The following is a 15,561-nucleotide window of genomic DNA, read 5'->3' on the forward strand; positions in this document are numbered from 1 at the left end:
AGAGCACTGACATAATAAGAATGGCGCGGAATCTACTCGTGAGTTTTCGTCGCCATGAAGAGAAGTGCTGCATTGCGGAAACGGAAAAAGACGCTGCAAATTCTGACAGCGCCGCTGAGCGGAATTATGCGTGAATATGATTATAAATGATAACGGGATGCGTAGCATAACAATGCCGCTGAAAGTTCACGTAGTACGCATTTCGTGAAGTATGCCTTGTTTACAGTGATCGCCGTTAAAGGCACTTTTTCCAGTTCTGAAGCGACGGCATGGTAATTCGGCGCACTGATTACTCTGCATGCAGTGGCATCTCGTATGACGTCACTGCAATGCGCCTGCCTAGTTCGTCAGCATGACGCCACTGCAACGCGCCACGGGAGCGCACCACACTCAGTGGCCAGAGCAAGAGCGACGTCACGAGGGACAGTATACTGAGGTTGCGAACACACTGCCATTGGGGACAAATAATAACGAATGAACAATATTATGTTCATTACCACGAACAGTTGCCGCTGACTGAAATAATCCCTCCGTGCTATAACGTTGCTACATAATTTTACAGGAGAGCGGAAAGCTAAAGTTCTTTTTCGGTTTTCCAGCTGTTACGGGTGGAAGCGCTGACCGTCATAAGAACCTATAAATATAAAACTGAGAAGTGAACCTTCATTTAAAGCTGTGTCGAAAGCAAGGGCCTTTGCTGCGGATAATTCGTATACCACGCTTAGTTTGAACGCTAACAGCACTTTTGCAGCGCTCAGAAAACTGCGCAATGTGTAGCTTCTCTAGACTCTGCAGGTTCTAAATTCAGACTTCTAGGATACTACAAGTTGCTTAAATTTTCACGATGACCTTTAACTGGATAACTAGTATAAGGTGAACAATTAAAAAATTTACTTCCTCTGAGCGATCCCCGAAAATGAACTGCAGTTTTGTTTCAGAGCATGAGAAAGTGTTTCTAAATTTTTGATGAACCTACATGCACGCCATGCTCTGCGTGGTCTATGAGGGATCTTCTAATCGCTTTTAACCTTCATGTTATCTGCTGCGTTGATATCTCTTGTTTTCCCATGTTACGTCCATGTTATCAGCGGCTGATGTAGTGGCAACCTTGGGAAGCGCGAGAAGAAAGGTAGGCAAAGCTCATGGCGAAAGAGGAACGTAGCGATTGGAAGAGGTGCGTGGTCCCCGCTTTTCGGGGGAATTGCATGGTTACTTTGACATCAGCATTACCTCGTTTGAAACATTATCAGAATAACGGAAAGCTGGACGAGCAGATTTCGCTTGTAGAACATAGCACAGAATTACGAAGCCGAAACAAAGGCAAGGCAGAACATCCGCTATCTATTTACAAAAGGTTCAGCCGAACAAGCCCCTTGAGTCGTGGCGTACACAAAAGTGTGTCCATCTACAGTTCTTGTCGGCTTCTGCTACTTCTGGGATACAGTGTGCTGCGTATGCCTACAGCTGATTTTTTTAACGCTTTGCGATAAACCACGTGCCATTTCAGAACACACATGAGAAATAAACACAGAAACCCACTTTTGAGGTGTAGATGAGCCCCTCTTCTATCCCCAAGCGCAGGTGTGGCGCCGGAAAGTGTATGTATCCGTTCACGTCTTTTTGAGTGCATCAGAGTTTCAGGAGCCGTAAAATGGGCTGAATTCTTTATACACAGAAATAAGTGAAAAGAAGTACAATCGGGATTCTTAGCACACTGTAGGGTCATAGCGTGGAGATACCAGGATCAGAAAGAGGCTGATTAGTTGATCATTATTGAGGGCTTAATTTTTTAGCGTGCCGTATAGGCATCTCCTGAGCAAAAATCTGAATTTTCAGTTTTCCTCCTTAAGGATCACAATTCGTGACTGAAGGGGATATACATGTCACAAAGCTGTCACTCTTCGATGCTCATGAAACACTCTTCAAAAACTCAATTTCACATTCCTTAGTGCGACAGACGGCGTGCTAATACACTTGGCGACAGCCTTGTGAATATGGAAGCCTGATAGCTCGGCCGCCCGACTGCGCGCTAGCACCCTGGCGCGTCGCTCCTTAAGCTTCACTCCGTGGCAGGTGTAGCAGCGGCATCTATGACAGCTTTTTGTAAGAAGACGTTTGGATAAAATTTATGGTAACGGCGAAAACGGTTTTCCTCGATTTTCGGAGCTTAAAAGTTGGAATTTTGTTACAAATATACCTTAAATAATGAATATTGTAAATAACTCTCTTATAAACGAAAACTAACGACTACAAGGGTGTAGAAATTCCGCCCCGTAGGAATAGGGGGAATGTTTCGGCTCCGTAGTTTTCTTTGCATTGCCGGAAAAAAAGTTGTCGCGGAGTGAAAGCTCCCTTAGTTTTATTACACTGTTGGAAGATGGCTTTGATATCGTCTCGTATCGGTCTAGAGTTATGTTTCCAGCAATGTAAGCTTAAATCGGTCGAAGGTACCACGCATCACGCAAATATTTTATGCTCACAGGCACTTTTTCTTGCTTTGAGGTGCTATTGGGGAGCACCTCGTGGGAATGGCTGGATTCCGCCATCTCTTTAAGTTGTAATATATATATATATATATATATATATATATATATATATATATATATATATATATATATATATATATATATATATATATATATATATATATATATATATATATATATATATATATATATATATATATATATATATATATATATATATATATATATATATATATATATATATATATATATATATATATATATATATATATATTCGAGCAAAGTTGACAGTTAGCGCCTGTTGTCTTGCTTTGTGGACCTGCGTTTTTCTGGGCAATATTCTACGAGTAAACACATGGTCGACCACCTAATATACACAGAAAAAGTGTGGTGCCTACCATTCACTATATACCACTTATTTTTTTATATTGTACGGACTCCAAATTTTCGCTTTCGGGTTTTTTTCTTTGGAGCGGAGCGTAAGACATTAATATACGGGTATGGCCCACCACGTCACATTCGCCTCCGCCCGGTAAATAATTTATTATTGAAATTCTCCTCTCATGTTGTTACGGTTTCGGTTTCAGCAGCTAACCGTGGCAGTAACGTAAAATTTTGGTTTAGGTAATATGAAACAAAAAAAGACTTCCATGCAATCGCACCATTTTCGTTTTTTTTTTGCGACTTTTACGGCAGTATGCCTTACAGCCTAAATGGGAAGAAATGGAGAAGTGGATAATACCGCTGCTTTTTCATGCCCTACTTGACGTTAACTGAACTTTGACGTCAGAGTCACCGTTAGGCTGTTGGAAGCCGAACTGAAGCGGAAGAAAAGAAATTAAGTTCTAAAAAATATATTGGAGGCGGCAAAATTTCGCATGGCACTTTATGTTTAATATTGACTTACGTAGCGTGACAAAGAAAGAACAAAGAACCAGAATTTGACGACTGTAGTCCGGCAAGATAAAAAGGAGGTTCTCGCGCCTAACCCAAAAATGACGTTGTTCTCCGTAATTGCAAGTAAAAATAATGCATACTAGAGGACTGAGAGACACTGTTTGAACAAGCCCTCTGAACCTAGGGGGCAGGTTGCATGGATGCATACCAGACACAGCTATCCGATGAAATTGGCGACCTCTGTCCCACGACAGTAAAGTCACCAATTTGATAGCCGCAGTGGAGCTGCATCGTAAGGTAGCGCGCCAGCACTTCTTCTAGGGACGATACTCGCACGCAGACATGGTGGCGACACCTAGGAGACTGAAGCGCAACCAGTGGCAGCGGCACTGCCCGCAGGCGGCCGGAGATGTCGCCCGTACCGAAGACGCAAGGAGCGGAGAAGGCAGGAAAGGATATGCAGCGGGATTTTGGGGAGAGAAAAACCCCTCACCATAAAAGGGGGGGATGAGGGGAGAGGAAGAACGGTATCGATCCCGTGCCGTGCCCACGCCCGCGTGCGCCAGCCTCCCATCAGTGCCCGCCCAGTGGCCGAACGCCAGAAGCCCCATATCGAGCGAGTGCATCTTTCAATGGGTGTGCGCCGAGAAAGGCGGGGATAAGCGGACAACGATGCCGCGCCACGCCGACTCTCTCTCCCTTTCATAGCTCGGCCGCCCGGCTGCTTTGTTCGAGCGCATCCCCCGTGCGACGACGCGGGGCTGCTGCCGACCGAAGGGGCTTCGCATACCGTCGGTGTCCCGTTGCCTGCGCTGCCGAAAGCGATATCGGAAGCCCGACGCAGCCCGGTTCGCTACGTTCGTGGGTGGGGCGCATGGTCCAGTAGCGCCTAACCATGCCGCAACTTCGCTGCAGTCCTAACTGTTGAATGCTGGCGCCTAAACTCGGGTGAAGGCCGCGGCTGCCATTTGTTCCTTGTCGAGTCTTCACAGGGCACACAGAGACAGAAGACGCAGAGCTAACACTGGAACCCGCTTATTGCGAGTCCCCGCTTTTTGTATATTCCTTTATGATTGTGATCATTTCTTCCCACCACCAGCTGGGCATCCCAAAACAAATTTAAACGCGAATAACTTGCACAGGACTCCATTATATTGGATTATATATCTTGAATAACACTAAACCGTCTATTTCCTGCTGTCATTTCAGTCTCCTTAATCTGTACCTTTTATATAACCCTTTCGAGCCGCACAAATGTGCGAGTGCACAAAATAAAAAACTATTTTGTTTAGTATACCGCCAAACTTCATGCGCTCCAAACCAGTCAACACGTTCGTCAGGAATCAGGAAATGACCATGCTTGCTGAATCAGAAAGATACCCAGAAAAAACCTCTTATTGCTTCACCAATGGATGCGCGCTTGATCAGACAGTTTAATTAAACAAAGTCAAATACGCACATATGTGATGTTCTCATTATCATTCTGATCTTTCGACGCTAGCTCTTAGGCTAGACGAACTCAAGGAGCAATAATTGGACAGAGAAATTAGAGTGTCCCGGTTTGACTGTGGGGTTTATGGGCCTCAAAGGAATAGTGGCATCAGTTTCATCGCAAATCAGACACACGGACCTTTCACCTCACTACAGATTGGTTCCTCTCTCAAGCAACCTTGTCCTTGTCGTCAGCTGCAGACTTGCGCGAACACGGGGTTTCCGGAGAGAGTCAAAAAGAAGGCTTATACATGACAAAAAATGGTAAGGAGTTTGACGTAGGTAAACCGAGTAGACGTGTCAAAGTACGGGTTTATTCTTCAATTGGAGGGGAGGATTAAGCTCCGTTCTAAGGGTATGACGTGATATCTTTAGTGCGTTAATTCGCACATACGCAGAATTGATCATTCCCTACTTAACATTCACAGACGGCGCCGAGTACTCATTCCACTATCATGCAGCGCAGTAACGCAGCGGTTAAGCACTGCACTGGAAGGTGTCTGTTTCTATCACAGCCACCGGTAGGGTTGTGCGAGCCATGTTGCTCACCCCGAGCAACCTCTCGCGCAGCTCTCGCGACGCTGCTCCGAATTTTCCCCGAGCTTACCCGAGTAACCCGAGTAACTCGGGTAAGCTCGAGTAGTAACTCGGGTTGCTATGAGACGGCACAAGATCGTACGTACGTGCGTACGGTGAGCTGTGAATGTACGTACGGTGAAAAGATTCTTGGCCGATGTAAGTGAGCGTATGAGTGCTTTCGCAGTAATATTAACAGCCTTTAATGGCTTATACTCGTGTCCGTCCGTTACATTTTAGGCCACATGACATCACGGCGCAGTGCTTCGTGATGTCACGTGACCCTGTCATGTCACGTGATCCCTCTGTCACGCTTGAGCTAGCTGCTCTTCCCCTCTGTCGTGAAATTGATTCTAGCGCGGTAAATTCAAATCAGTGCAATGTGTCGCAAACGGCTTTCGCCTTCCCGCAGCTAAGAGATATTTAAGTGCCTCCAACGAATTTTACAGCTATATTTGCATGATTGTCTGCGGAGCACTCCCTGGACTCGCAGAGTAACTTCTCGGCGGCTAGTCATGCGTAGAGTTCACCCATCTACCTCTAGGAAAGTCCTTCCTGTTGGCACACGACACAATTTTTAAATAGCCTTCGCGCACACTCTCGAAAACCACTCAACAAGGAACGGAAAAGTGGCCCCTGATGTCAGTTTTTTTGAACCTCATTTATCGAACTTGAAATTAGGATATTCACCAATAGCCGTCACTCGCATTGGCACTATGAATCTCTAAAATTTACATCAGGCCTGTCACCAATCAGAGCCGGTGGCCTCGACACCTCGTTTCCACTTTGATCCTTGCGCCCCTAAACTTCATCTCACAACTTGTTTACAGCACTGCAGCATTGCGAGAGAGAAATGGGCTTGAACAGGGCATGTGATGCGAAGGCAAGACAACCGCTGGTCCTTAAGGGTAACGGAGTGGATTCCAAGAGAAGGCAAGCGTAGCAGGGGACGGCAGTAGGTTAGGTGGGCGGATGAGATTAGGAAGTTTGCAGGCACAGGATGGGCGCAGCTGGCAAAGGACCGGGTTAATCGGAGAGACATGGGAGAGGCCTTTGCCCTGTAATGGGTGTAGTCAGGTTGATGATGGTTATGTGATGAAAGGTGGAACTTTCCCGTCCAGTCAGGCCCAAGGAAGAAAATAAAAAGTCCTTCGAATATATGAGCAGAGTTGTGACTATTTTTCAAACAATTATTGCTCTAACTGAAAAGGTTATTTGGGATGGTATTTTGAAAGTATAACGAGATTTTCATACACTGGTTGAATTAGCAGAGAAAGTCTGCACGAACACAGCACTGCGGAGGCTTGCTGCGAAGTGGTGCGCCGCCATTCGTGAACATGGCGTCCGCCGAGTAGGCAGAGTCTTCTGCAGGCAGCAGCTGGACGCTGATGCTCTTTCTTTCCAATGGATGGAGCCACTGACGCGGGGTGAGAGACACGTAGGAACACGTTTTCAAGCGCACGCCGTTTTGATTGGCTCAGATTGCCGCAGCCTTGAGAACGCTGCAAGCATCTTGTGAGATGAGGTATAGGAAGCAAATGGGATGATTATCAAGTGGCAAAGGAACGGTCAACGCGATGGCACCGTGGTAATCCACTACTAATACGGGTGTCCAGTCGCCTGCTAGAAAAAAGCGCACGTCTGCACGACCGGTTAAGCACACGAGTTGCACACAAATGACTTCGAGTGAAATGCCTAAATATCTAGAAAAATATTTCTACAGGAGGTGCTGTTCTGGCTGCTGGCAAATATGTCTTAGGGCCTCGCTGTTAGCGTTTTCAGTACTCGGACAGACATGATTAGAGCATTTTAGGAATGGTGATAAACAAGGCATTGCAACTGCAGTATTGATTATATAAATCAATCGTATTAAGTAGTGCCCACAACATCGTGAAATATTAACAATATCCAGCTGCAAGGGACGTCAAATCATGCACAAACAATTGTAACCTACAGCAGTGCAAACAATGAATGTGTGCGCATGCGCGTGTCAGCTTCAGTTGAGCTTAATGCACGTCGCAGCGATATTGGAAAGGTCAGTCCATTACAGTAAAGTCAGAGACAAGGCTTCAATTATTAATTGGTTTTTTGGGGAAAGGAAATGCCGCAGTATCTGTCTCATATATCGTTGGACACCTGAACCGCGCCGTAAGGGAAGGGATAAGGGAGGGAGTGAAAGAAGAAAGGAAGAAGGAGGTGCCGTAGTGGAGGGCTCCGGAATAATTTCGTCCACCTGGGGATCTTTAACGTGCAATGACATCGCACAGCACACGGGCGCCTTAGCGTTTTTCTTCCATAGAAACGCAGCCGCCGCGGTCGGGTTCGAACCCGGGAACTCCGGATCAGTAGTCGAGCGCCCTAACCACTGAGCCACCGCGGCGGGTAAGGCTTCAAGTGCAAAATATGATTTTTGTTTTCCTATGTATTTTCTTCAGGACGCACAATACATCGCGTGCTTTTCAAGTCCGATGTAGAAGGTAATGTTGCAGGAAGCAGCCTTATCTGAGCTGTGTCCGAAGTATCAGGTAGCTCTAGCGGGCCTGTCCAAGCGCTGCAAGATGTTGTTTTTATGGTTGTTGTCGTCGTTGTTGTTCGACAGCTATTGCAGTGCCGGTGCCACTTGGAATACTGTACACCCTCGTCGTCCGTATAAATATTCGGTGAGAGGCCGCCACACAGGAGAATCCGATCCAGAAGCGTAAAAAAGAACAACAGAAACGGCGAAATCGAATTCAAAGGCGCAGTAGAAAGGCCACCTGCCCTCTACATGAACCACCCGGCAGCCGCATCCCCTCTCCACCCTACTACTAACCACCCGATGCGCCACCCACCAGCCATCTACACACAACTTTCAGCCCATCTTCACCGTCCAGAAAAATTGTCTTGTGTGTTAAGCCTTGCTGAAAGTAAAAACATGCATTAGAGCAAAAGCATCAAAGTAATCATCCACGGTAAAACCAAATGCTATGCGAGCTTTCTCGCATAAGGGTTCATGATCGTCCTGTCAATTTTGTTGTTGTTTTGCCTTTGGCTCGTTCCGCAGGCGAGCCTCGCACTCCGAGTTCGTGGTCGTCTTTTGCAAAACCTAACGCGTCTGTCTGCTGTTCTGAAAAATAAATTTTACGCTTGAGTGCAAACATCGCTCGTACCTGCAGTTTGTTGACAGGGAAGTGCAATGTATAAAAAGCCGAAAAATCAGTACGGAAAACTTTTGGAGGCTTTACGAGAGTGTCGCTACGGTTAGTCAGACAATCTCCGTTCGCATTCAACCGTATTGGCCACATGCTTAATAAACCAGGTGATTTTTGTTAGAGTCAACATAATATAGGCCACAGAGCTGAATGATTAGACGATTAATTAACTAGAAATAACTAATGAACTTTGTTAGTTTTATTTTAAGGAGACATGTCATATTGCGCAACTGAAGGGCGCGGCATCAAAGGTGAAACCCGTTTTCTAATCTTCGTAATCGGGAATGTGGTTCCAAATATCAAACTTCAAAAATACGCATCTGAAAGCTCGTTGAGTTGGCTTTCCCGAATTGCATTTTACAGAATGTCGTCGCTCCCCTTTCTAATGCATCTAATACACATAACGTTTGTGGACTTAATGATATCGAAGAATTTAGCATGATTTTCGAGAACACAAGGCGCAGCGACACGAATACATAAATATGTTATGCTAGAAAGCCCACTCAACTAGCCTTCAAACGCGTATTTTTGGCGTTCGATATTTCGAACTACACTCTAGATTAAGAATATCTAAAAACTAAGGCCAACTCCCATGTTGACGGTCTTCAGTCACGAAACATAATTGTGCCCCTAAATATAAAACACAAAAAAGCTTATTAGTTAATTTTAGTTAATTATTGTTCTATTAATTATGATCTATCACGGATTTAATGTCCGCCTTGCAAAACAATTCACCTGCACAGACCGCACCGACGTATATCTCGCAAATTTTAAAACAGAAATTTGTAAACGTTAAAGAAAATCGCCCGGAATATTCGCACTTTCTTTGGTGAGCGCTACTGCATCAATCAGATGGAAACAAAAACAAATAAACTCCTGCATTTGTCGCTCCGCTTGAGACGAGAAAGTGACGATGGTAGCTGCATAGCACTCCATCCACAGCCACCATCATCAGAGTGCACACACACAGAGAGCGCGGGTTTGTACTGCTGCTCCAAAGCAATGGTCGACTTGTCGCAATCACGAATATTCTTGTAAAAGCTTGTCAGATGAGTAGGAGATCTGAAGAAATCAATCATAGTAAACCAGCGAGACTCAAGCGAAAACACACGGCCACAACAACGATTCTCATTTCAGCCAACCGCGCTTGCGTGTTCTTGCCTAAGAGTAGGCAGTATTTTAATCAGGTTGGTGAATTTTATGCGTTGTATTTGCTGTGCTACATTACGTAAATCATTTTCATACGCATCGAGGTTGTAGCAGAAAAAAATTCTTTTTTTTCTTATATAAATGTAGTTCACTTGTTAACGAGAAAATTGATCTGATTCTGTGCCAATTTCGCAAGTGGTCTAGGACCCCATCAAGTGGTCCTCCCAGAATTTAGTCCTGCCTCCATATCTTCTTCAGTTAGCAAACTTCACGTGACTTGAGCCATTGCGCTTGGTGACCGACGGTTACCGTAATCGGGAGACTTCTTCCGTTTGTTGCGAAAAGTCCTAATTTACGGTTTATGCTGCGTAGCTAAGAATACAAGTATTTTTTCCCCAAATAAGTTCTTCACAGAACGTTCATTATAAGGAATTCAGGGAAAGAAGTATGTTCAAGCGTCAAACAGGCAGATAAAACACGATGAAGGAGAATGTCTACAGGGGAAGTCCCCAAAATCGGGAGCAAGTTTCAATTAAGGAGTAATAATAATTCGTATCCACTCGTGCGAGGCCAAACGGCTACAAAGGAGAGCTATGCAGCTATTAGAAGTCTTACTGTTGAAGGAAAAAACATTTTATTACGGTCGCACTCAAGTGAATGCGTGCTCTTCTTTCGCGACTCAAATTGCACAGGTGAAGGAGTAGAGCTATTATCATCAGGCTAACTACGTCAACTGCAAGACAAATGTATATTCTATACTCCTCTAGTTAACAGGACACCTGCGGATACTTTACCCTCAACGAAATCCCAATCTTACCCGTCCTATAATAATATTTACATCAAAATAAAGGGAAAATCCGCACAGTGACTCGCCTCGTTCGCCGGCAAACAGGCTACTATACTGAATTTTCGGGTTTCGCGTTTCACGGGGAAACATTTTTTTGCCGCACAGTGCGCAGTACAAACTGGTTGCTGCATATGGCACGAGCAAGCTAGAGATATGATTGCAACGGGAGCGCTGAACGCGCCGCGCCATCAGGCATAAGAGCTGAAAAGAAAGCCTACGCCACGCGTTCGTCCCCCATGAGTCAGCGTTTCGTAACATGTCTCATTGCGCAGACAGCCTCGCCAGAAATGTTGGAGAAATGTTTGTCTAAGATCGGTGCATGGCTAAAGTAAACGCAGACCGCAGACCCGCTCGGTTTTAGATTGCGATAACGACCGGGGGGTATGGTGGCTGCTTCCCGGGACCACTCTACATAAGAGGACGAAGCAAAAATATTTTCTCCTTTGTTATCTTTCCTGAAAAAAAAATTCCAAGCAAAGTTTTTTTTCTGCGATGATGCGTACTGACCCGAATAAGTAAACAATTAAATTGAACAATTATTTTTCCCAGGTTTCAAGCTCGTGTGCAAAACAGATGAGCACGTGCGCTGATGTTTTTTTTTTGCTACTTCTGCCCCTTACTGCAATGCTGATCCTTGGTAAAATCCTTCCTGGATTACAATAGAGGGAAAAAATTATGAAACGATCAGCGTTCGAATCTGACAATTCTGGAAGCAGTTGGACTTATTCTCCATGTTTTTTTTTTAATCTCAGTACTGTTTTTACTTTATGCCGAGGCTTCCCACGTGCGACAAAGTACTATTGGAGGGTTAGGGTGGGCGGAGGTGGGTGCAGGTAGGTGGGTAGGTGCTGGGTGGTACTTTTGGATGGAGGAGTCGGGTGGAGAGATGATCGAAGGTGCCGTAGGGTGGACTGCCTCCTACCTAGCGAGGTGCGATGGGCACATTGCTGGTGGGTGCTTCTTCTGGAGGGCAGCTGGCTTTCCAACTACGCCTCTTCATTCGATTCCTGCGCCACTATTTCTTCCGCAACTGCGTGGTATTTTATTCGGTGAAGGCCTCTCTCAGGGAAAAGGTATACTTGGCTAGTGGTTGGTGGACCTCCTGGAGGGTAGAGACGAGTGAGGAATGGCGCCTATGGCGGGTGAAGGTGGACAGGACGGGGGTGGAGAGGTGGTTCGAGAGTGGAGGTTGGAGGGTAGGCAGCGGCTACGCCTTCCTACCCACGAACCGCGGCTGCGCAGGCGTTGGACGCGTCTTGATTCGGAAATCAAAATCGATTTAGTCAACATCATTTAGATTATCTTATGGTGTAGGTATACCAGTCTGGCTGCGCCCTGCATCTCTTCTGGTTGGCATGAGCCTGTCTCCTAGCCCTGACAGCCCCGTAGGTCGCACGATACGCGCCAATCTGGAGGCTGCGGGTCACGAGGCCGGCTCCGGAGTGGTACGATGGCGCAAAGATCGGCAACTTCCTTCATGGGAGCGCAGTTTCGGTGCCCAGCTTTGGCAGCAAGTGGTTCTGGTGGCGCTGCAGGCGAGAACAATAAGGCCTATCAAAAATTCATGAAGCGCAACCACATGATCCTTTTTCAGGTACCCGGACAAAGCACCATAGTTTTTCGCACCCGGACCACTAGATGGAGCTATTGAAGAAGGGGAGCGCCCGTACGTGTGGTTAGTTCCACGTGTGGTTAGTTAGATAGCTCCACCCAGACAGCAGTCAGCAATTTGAATTTCCTTTTTTACAACGCCGGCGTTCCTATTTGTATTTACAACTTTTGAAAATATCCGGAACTCACCGCTATTTAAATGGCTACTTTCGTTTTCTAATGAGCCAGAGGTGATACACAAAGCGTTCAGCTTCACACCCGTCACGGACATTTCAACGTCCTCTGTTTTGATAATGCCCTTCCTTTTGTTCTTGTGGTAATTTTATATTTCCTGAACCACCGAGACCAATACGTTTTCCTAAGACGGAAGTGCAACTCATTAGCGGGCATTCCCATTTTTTGTCACGCATCAGATAGCCATAAAAACCAACATGTTGAAGTCGCTGTCTAATTCACCGTCAGTTCCTAACAGACAGTATTTTTAGGGCGCAGATACGGTCCTAGGAGATGAAAAAATGCGGAGCTTTGATGATTACCGTGACTGTAGCCAAAACTATAATTACGAGCGAGAGATAAAATTACCGCATCGCAGAAGCGAGCAGAGATACATTTCACAACTGAATTGAATATGAATCATACGAACATTCTTCTGACAAAAGCACAGTATTTCAGTTTTACTTAGAACAAACCCGACCGTCTTGTTTCTATTTTGCAGATCTTATGACTGCGAAGGAATTTCTAGAGTGAGCAGTGTTAAGTTTTTTTAACAACGTTCTTATCTTCAGCAGTTAGGTTCAAGCACTTGAAAATTCAACGAAATAAATAGTAATGTCCAGTGAACTTCCACTAAGATATGTGACCAAAGTTAGAGAAATAAAATAAGTAGACGATATTGCGCACGGGGCACGTCATTTCGACATAAAAAAGTTTGCCGAAGCTTTTCTGAGAAAGAAAAAATCACTTTACTTCTGGCTAGCTGCAAAGTAAGGAACTTCACAGTACAGCCCAACGACAATACTATGAGCAGCAAACTGGGTCAGTTGCTTAGGGCTACAGCTTGAGATGCTTCTATCTGCTTTCGTTAGATACAGCAAGACGCTGTATGTTATATGTGCTCGCAAAAAGGTGTGAGAGTGAAGAAAACTAAAAACAATGTTTTGCAAAATGTAAACCTGCCTTCTGCTCGCCGGTTGTCGCAAAAGTGAACTTTCCATGCCATGCCTGCTATACTTTATTTCCGCTGCCCCAGCTCAGGTGCTTCAGTATCGATGGCAGATGCCGGGGCTAGCAAAAATCTTTTCCTTCCTTTTTACTATTATTTTCAATAAAACCACTACCACCACCATGCCTTCTCTTGGACAAGAAAGAAACAGGTCCGATTTTTTCAGCATAAAAAAGTAAAATGAAGCGACCGATGAAAATTGCAGCATACAAATATCCTTAGTGTCACCCTATGACGGTTTGTGCATTTTAAAAATGTGCACATGGGCTCTACACGGCTAATTAGACGAAGTGGTGTTCGCACACCTGCGAAAGCTAACGACTCCCTTGTGTTGACGCTCCTGCACTGTAAAAACAATTGAAAATTTTCAATGTATGTGAGCGCGCGCGTGTGTGCGTGCTTCTGTGCGTGCGCCTGTTCGTGTGTGTGTTTATGTGTGTGTGCGCGCATGTGTTTGTGTGCTGCCACTGCTGTCCCTAGCCTGGCTTAACAAGAGCGTAAATCCATAAAGAATGTTTTATGAACGCCAGATTAGAGCACAGTATTGCTCAGACGGCTTTTTGGCATTACTTTACGTAGCTCCACCCACACTTGTAGTAACCTGATCCAAGGCAATGATACGCTTTAAGTGACTGCTGTTTTGTTTACTTAATGTTACGCCGTATAAAAACAAATACAGAAACAGCTAAACCAATCGCGAAAGTCCTACAATTTGGGGATGGCAAGTTAGACGTCAGAATAATTGTAATAAATGACAAAAGAATTTTGTGATTTTGTACATAGTTTCTCAGTCCAATTACACACGTCGTTTAAAGATTGTTTATGAAAATATTGACCAAAAAAATGGAAATGTATGCCAGAAAACAGATATTTAAAAAGAAAGAGAGAACAATTTCCCGGTTTTATATCTGATATGCGCTGGAGTGAGTCATTTTACAACAGCTCAGATCCAGTTGCTGGCGAAAAGGAAGAAGTTATTCTGGTCGCGCTATTCTGGTACGTCTATGGACGCTACTGGTTCGCAGGACCCAATAGTAAATCGAAGCTGCACGGTCCGGTTTTAATGGAATGTATTGTGTAAAAATTGGACAAGTCTTCAATCGATCTCCCATTCGCGTAAGCATTTTTCACTTCAATTCGTTTTCCAGTTTTTCTTTTCCGCTTCCACTATTATACGCTGTGTTCTATGTTTCTCACTTTTTCAAGGCACAGCACTGCTCTGGCATAACACCTAAAAAACGCTGTACGCCTCTCCTGCTATTAGAAAAGCTCTCGAAATACAGCAATAATAAGACGAAGTCAGTTCATTATATACTTGCAACTAACCCAACACAATCTTCTCGTCACGCCAGAGCTGAAACTCGCCGAAGAAACGCTCAGGATCTCGACATTTTGTTAAAAGGAATATAAATATTTACTGAAAATTAATGCTTTGTCATAATAATAACAATAATAGTAATAATAATTGGTTTTGGGGGAAAGGAAATGCGCAGCATCTGTCTCATATATCGTTGGACACCTGAACCGCGCCTTAAGGAAAGGGATAAAGGAGGGAGTGAAAGAAGAAAGGAAGAAAGAGGTGCCGTAGTGGAGGGCTCCGAATTATTTCGACCACCTGGGGATATTTAACCGATTGGCTCCTCATACGAACAAGCAAACCTTCAGTGGTCTAGCAGATTGTTCAATAAACTAATGAGCATCTCTTCTGCATGAAGTCTTCTTGTTGAGAAAGCCTACAATTACGCTTCCCCAGCAAAGTGGGCTGTTCTTGCTTTTCCCCTCACATTTCAGCGGACACATCCATCATCCGGACTGCTGTGTATTCTGCGGTAGGCACCCGGTTTCTCACACCTCGCATACGTGCTCTCGGCGAAATTCTCCCAACACGAAGATCCATCTCATCTATGCGCACAGTGTGCTTCATGCAAGCTAAACACGCAGTCAGTTTTTTCTCATTGTGCCAAGCCAGCGACCAGCACGAAGCGTGATATTTCAGGCATAAATCGCCGACTGCTCACTGCGCAGCTGCCATTCTGCTTATCCGTCGCATAAATTGCAATCGTGTACTCCTGAACCTGGACTTCGCATGAA

At 45.0% G+C, this 15,561-nt stretch overlaps 1 protein-coding gene across 1 annotated transcript in view; it reads right to left on the minus strand.

Annotated features, from left to right (window-relative positions):
* IA-2 (tyrosine phosphatase IA-2) overlaps positions 1–15,561 on the minus strand; it is a 528,690-nt gene that overhangs the window by 424,147 nt on the left and 88,982 nt on the right. The window lies entirely within an intron of this gene.

Source organism: Amblyomma americanum, chromosome 3, assembly GCF_052857255.1.
Source record: "Amblyomma americanum isolate KBUSLIRL-KWMA chromosome 3, ASM5285725v1, whole genome shotgun sequence".
Taxonomy (NCBI): Eukaryota; Metazoa; Arthropoda; class Arachnida; order Ixodida; family Ixodidae; genus Amblyomma; species Amblyomma americanum.